Source organism: Orycteropus afer, unplaced genomic scaffold (genome assembly GCF_000298275.1).
Source record: "Orycteropus afer afer isolate SDZICR_OR568_19922 unplaced genomic scaffold, OryAfe1.0 scaffold00826, whole genome shotgun sequence".
In the NCBI taxonomy this organism is placed as follows: Eukaryota; Metazoa; Chordata; class Mammalia; order Tubulidentata; family Orycteropodidae; genus Orycteropus; species Orycteropus afer.
The window spans coordinates 485,971-491,444 of record NW_006922413.1 but is presented as its reverse complement, the minus strand read 5'-3'; the positions used below and the strand labels follow the sequence as shown (position 1 = coordinate 491,444).

The following is a 5,474-nucleotide window of genomic DNA, read 5'->3' as shown; positions in this document are numbered from 1 at the left end:
GTATTTTTAAAAAATTTGATCATATCTGTTGTAAAAGACCTGTTCTGTCTGGATCTTACTCATCATGAGTCCGTCATCAGAGGAGAAGCTAGGGTCACAGGTTGATGTAGCCTGTGACCTGCCAAGCCTAGGACACTTAAGAACAACAGGAAGACATTTCCTTCTTAGCACATCAGCAGTTGCCTCTTGACTCCATCCACCCTGCACTTCATTGGTGTGGATTTAGGGTACTGTGCAGCAGGGAAGCTGGTTCTAACCGAATGCACCACCACCCAAGTGGTGGACAGTGACTATCATCATGCCTATGATGATTGGAAAGGAATGGAAGCAAAGGTTAACTGGCAGGCATTCATGATTGCTTTACTCTGATCATCACAGGGCCCTTTCAGATCTCTGGCCCTTCCTTGTCTCTCCTGTCTTGGCATCACAACCACGTTTGCTGAGCTTGAGATCAAGTATTCCTTTATGTGATCTTAAATCCCCATTCTTTGTAGTCTCTTTCCTTAGCGCAAAGTCAAGGTTATGAGGGAGAATGGTCAGCAGTTTGGTAGTCCAGTTCTTGCTTTGGAAGAGATCACAAAGCAACAAACCAAACAACAGCATTGGCAGAGAAAGCCTTTTTAGCTCTTGCTGGCTCCATAAACCTGTCATTTATCTTCATCCTTATCACTTTTTTTTATCTCTATTCTCTAGTCTTTTCCATGCATACACAGAGAGAAGTCTTTCCAGTAGGAGGTGGGAGTAGGAATGGGTGGCTTCTTAAATTATGCTATCTCCATATTTCAGTGTATCAGGTAGGGTGTGAGTACATAGAATTATAACTCATGATAAATGATTAAAGGTAAAAATAAGTGTAATAAAAAAAGGATAGACATATACGCATACATATGACTGCAAGTATTGACATACAAAGTGTCTGGAAGGGTATCTTAGAAAATTATACCAAAGGTTTCCTGTAAGGTTGTGGTTCTTAACCAGGGGCATTTTTGTCCCACAGATTGACAATATCTGTAGACATTTTAGATTGTAATGACTGGGGGTATTACTGGGAGGCGCCTAGTGGTTAGAGGCCAAGGATGTTTATAAAAATCATACCATGAACAGTACTGCCCCCCCCCCACCTCAAACAAAGTGTAATTTGTTTCCAAATGTCAATAGTGCCACTGTGGAGAATCCTATTCTGATTTAAGAATAGGGGCTTGTGGGGTGGTAGGAACTTTTAATTTATGCTTTATGCACAAACTCATATGCCTAAAGGCATTCCTTGGTTTTGTGATTTGCCATGGCATCTGTGTTCTGTGCTACATGTTTGCTTCTGTATCTTATCTGCTCTTTCTATAGCTCTGAAGCAATAGGTTTAGAACACACCCTGCACAGACAAAGCCTCATTACCCCACCACTGCCATAGAGTCAATTCTGACTCAGCAACCCTGTAGAACAGAGTGGAACTGCCCCATAGATTTTCCGAGGCTGTAAACTTGATGGAAAAATCCTCACAACTGAATCAATAAGCAGCATTATAATAAATGGAGAAAAGATTGAAGTTGTTGGGATTTTGTTTTACCTGGATCTACAGTCAACACCCATGGAACTAGCCATTGTTGCACTGGGAAAATCTGCTGCAAAAGACCTCTTTAAAGTGTTAAAGAGAAAAGATGTCACTTTGAAGACTAAGGTGCGCCTAACCTAAGCCATGATATTTTCAGTCGACTCATATGCATGTGAAAACTGGACAATAAGGAAAACCGAAGAACTGATGCTTCTGAATTGTGCTATTGGCGAAGAATACTGAAAATAACATGGACTGCCAGAAGAACAAACAAATCTTTACTGGAAGTACAACCAGAATGCTCCTTAGAAGCGAGAATGGCCAGACTTGTCAGAAGGAACCATTTTCTGGAAAAGGAAGTCATGCTTGGTAAAGAAAAGGGTCAGCAAAAAAGAGGAAGACCCTCAATGAGATGATCTCCAAAGCAAGGTAGCAACCTACAGCCAGGTTTGTTTTCAGTGATATGGGCTACTTTTCAAAGCACACATGTCTGTCCTCACAAAAATAGCCATTATGTACTTCCATCCCAACCCAGGAATCAGTTTAGCCAACATTCCCCACTTCCCTATTTGCCAAAACTGGGATTTTACCATAATCCTTTTCAGAGCTGGTATACTCACCTGAACTTCCTAGCAAACCTCAGTGGAAAATTGTAATGAGATTTGAAAAATTGTCAGTCCCTGCCCTGGAGTTGGTTGATCTGTTTCTTTGGTTTACAAAAGTTTGTGTTTAAACATCTTGTCGGAAACAGGAGTTTATTTTTAGTTCTTAAATCTCTGAATAGATTTCTCAGCACCTTTTAAAGTTACAGAATTAGGTCTCTAAGCTTTTAAACAGCGAATAATACCTGAGGCAAGTCTTAATATCCTATTCCCCCTCAATGCTAGGAAGCTTTTGAATTCATTTAGAATCCACAAAAATACTTTAGGGAAGTGCTTTTGTCAAGGGAATAAAATAGTTGAAGAAATAGGGGTAAGTTTAAGAACTAACAAGTGCAAGTTAAGGAACTCTAATGCAGTTCACTATGATTTAATTTCTTTTTGTTTTAAGGCAGATTTAAAAAAAAAATACTACCGTCAAGTTGTCCCGACTCACAGCAACCCTTCCTTGGGTTTCTGTGGTGGTATCTCTATGGAAGTAGATTGCTCAGTCTTCCTTCTGAGGAGTGCCTAGTGGATTTGAACTGCCAGCCTTCTGGTTAGCAATAAAATGCCTTAGGCACTATACCACTAATCCACGTATGAAAAGATATATCACCCTTACTTACTCTTAATAGGAGAAATGCAAATGTAAAGCTGTAATGAGATACCTGTCACTATTAACAGAGGTTTAAATAAATGAAATACTGTGTGCTAGTGAAAGTGTGAGAATACATCCAATGCATATGTTGCTGGTAGACATATAAATAGGTATAACCTCAAAGGAGAGCAATTTGTCAAAATCTGCCAAATTTAAAGCACCCATGATTTTTTAATTATTATTATTCCTTCTTTCTTTTTAAGTACACATGATTTTTGACCCAACAATTCTATGTCTGAGAATATATTCTACATATACTTAATGTATACAAAAATATACATGCATAGAATGTTTGTTGCAGCATTATTTGTGATAGCAAAGATTGGAAGCAACCTAAATGCCTATTAATCAGACACTGATTAGATATATTATATGGTTTATCCAAATAATGGAATAGCATGCAGATATTAAAGAGAATACGGCATCTCTATACAGGTACACATCGCTTAATGTCCATTTGGGCAACATCCAGCCACATGTATGTCCATGATCTCATAAAGTTCTTTATATCTTTTAAAGGGAAAGCAGCTCTCTTTCTGTTTATTATTTCTCCCTAATAATTTTAACGATCTCAAACCCAGACTCTTGCAGCACTGGACTATGTGTGGGATATAGGCAGGTGAGGTAGAGGACATGGCTCTGGGTCTGGACTGTCAGGCTTTGCACTGTGGGCAGTGGGGCTGTAGGGCCTGGGCTGCTCCTGCTGCTCAGGCAGGTGGAACAGCAGGTGGGGTTGGGCATGCTCCGCTCCCTCCCTGATTGCTTTCTCTCACTCTGCTCCCACCGCTGTCCTCTCAGCCACCACCAGTGCTGTCGCCCATTCCTCCAGCCTCTGCCAACAGCTCCAGCAGCAGTGGTGACAAGGACAACTAGATACAAGCTCCCATAAGGTTTTAATATGGTGTTTACACAATATCCAACTCATATAATATCCTATTTCAATGAATGTTTTATGAACATTTATCAGCGCATATGTGTATATCACTATGGAAAGATCTATGAGGTGTATATTTAAGTAAAAAGAGTACCATGCAGGTTAGTGTTTCTAGTATGTTTATAGTATGCTACCATTCTTTTAGGGAGCTCTGGTAGTATAGTGCCTAAGGCACTTGACTGCTAATCAGAAGGCTAGTGGTTCAAACCCACCAGCCACTCCTCAGAAGGAAGATGGGGCAATTTACTTCCATAGTGATACTGCCTCAGAAACCCAAGGAGGGGTCGCTATGAGTCAGGTCTGACTCGACAGCACATAACAACAACAACAACAACTACCATTCTTTTAAATTAAAAAATATAATGGAGAGTGTGCCAATGAATATAGGGGTTTCTTTTGGGGATGATGAAAATGTTCTGGAATTATATAGTGGTAATAGTTGTACACCCTTATGAATATATCAAAATCCACTGAATTGTAAGCCCTAAAATGTTGAATTTTATGGTTTTTGTGTTAGCTTCCATTGAGTCAGCCCCTGACTTGTGGTGATCCCATGTGTTACAGAGTGGAACTGATCCGTAGGGTTTTCTTGGCTATAATCTTTATGGAAGCAGTTTTTCCATGGAGCTGATGGATGGGTACAAACCACAGACTTTTAGGTTAGTAGCTGATCACAAACCATTTGTGCTACCACCCAGGAACCTTGAACGTTATGATATATAAATTGTATTTCAATAAAAGAAAAACATAAAAGGATATGTAAAAAACTGGCAAGGGAAGTGGCTTTTAGGGCCAAGAATAGAAGAAAATGGGAGAGAAATGTATTCTTCACCATATACACTGTTTCATGCCTTTTGAATTTTGAACCATGTGCATGTATCACCTAATCAAAAATGTAATGAAACAGTTTATAAAAAGGAAATGTTGATTATTAAAATCACCTTAACAGCATAAAAGTAAATTTCTAAAATTTTACCTACATCTATTACAACAATTCCATTGTGGTTTAACTTTATTGTCAGCCTACCAAATAAAGTACTGAAAAATATGAAGAAATTTGTGTTTCAACTAATTTCAGAAAAATATCTACAATAGATATAAACTACCAGAGAAACTTGGCCATGCTAATTAGAAGGAATTAATTGGGTAATTGCATTTTACCCACTTAAATTCCCCCGTCACCTTTATTGGAATAATTTTACTCTTTACTTTCCAATCCCTAAATTGTTGTGTGGTATTGATAGTGTTGTATAATAAGGTTCTGAATCCCTCATCAAGAGTGGCTTTATTTCAGTGGAAGATTCCATAAACCCTGATTGGACTAATAATAATGGAAACAGCCTTGAGATTATAGAAGATGTAATTAAACCTGATTAGCTAAAAAGAGAATTGCTTTACCTGAATACACTGATCTCACCATTATAGTGATTTAGGTGATTTGGAGGAAGTCCAAGAGGGAGGTAAATTCAGTTAGAGATTTTCTGCCCAGCTCAGGAAGCTATGTACTTAAGCCTGTCAGTTGTGCATGTATTTTATTTGGTCATTTCTTATTCTTGTACCCACTCTTTTTTCTCCCTAAATGAAAATTGGTCTAGAGGATGTTGAATGACTCTTGGATTTCTTAGAAAAATAAATCCTGGAAAAGCTAATTTAGAACTATATATATATATATGTATATATATATATATATAT

At 38.4% G+C, this 5,474-nt stretch overlaps 1 protein-coding gene across 1 annotated transcript in view; it reads left to right on the top strand.

The window, feature by feature from the left end:
* The window catches only part of ZRANB3 (zinc finger RANBP2-type containing 3), a 185,761-nt gene that overhangs the window by 159,389 nt on the left and 20,898 nt on the right, over window positions 1-5,474 (top strand). The gene's annotated exons all lie outside the window — the stretch shown is intronic.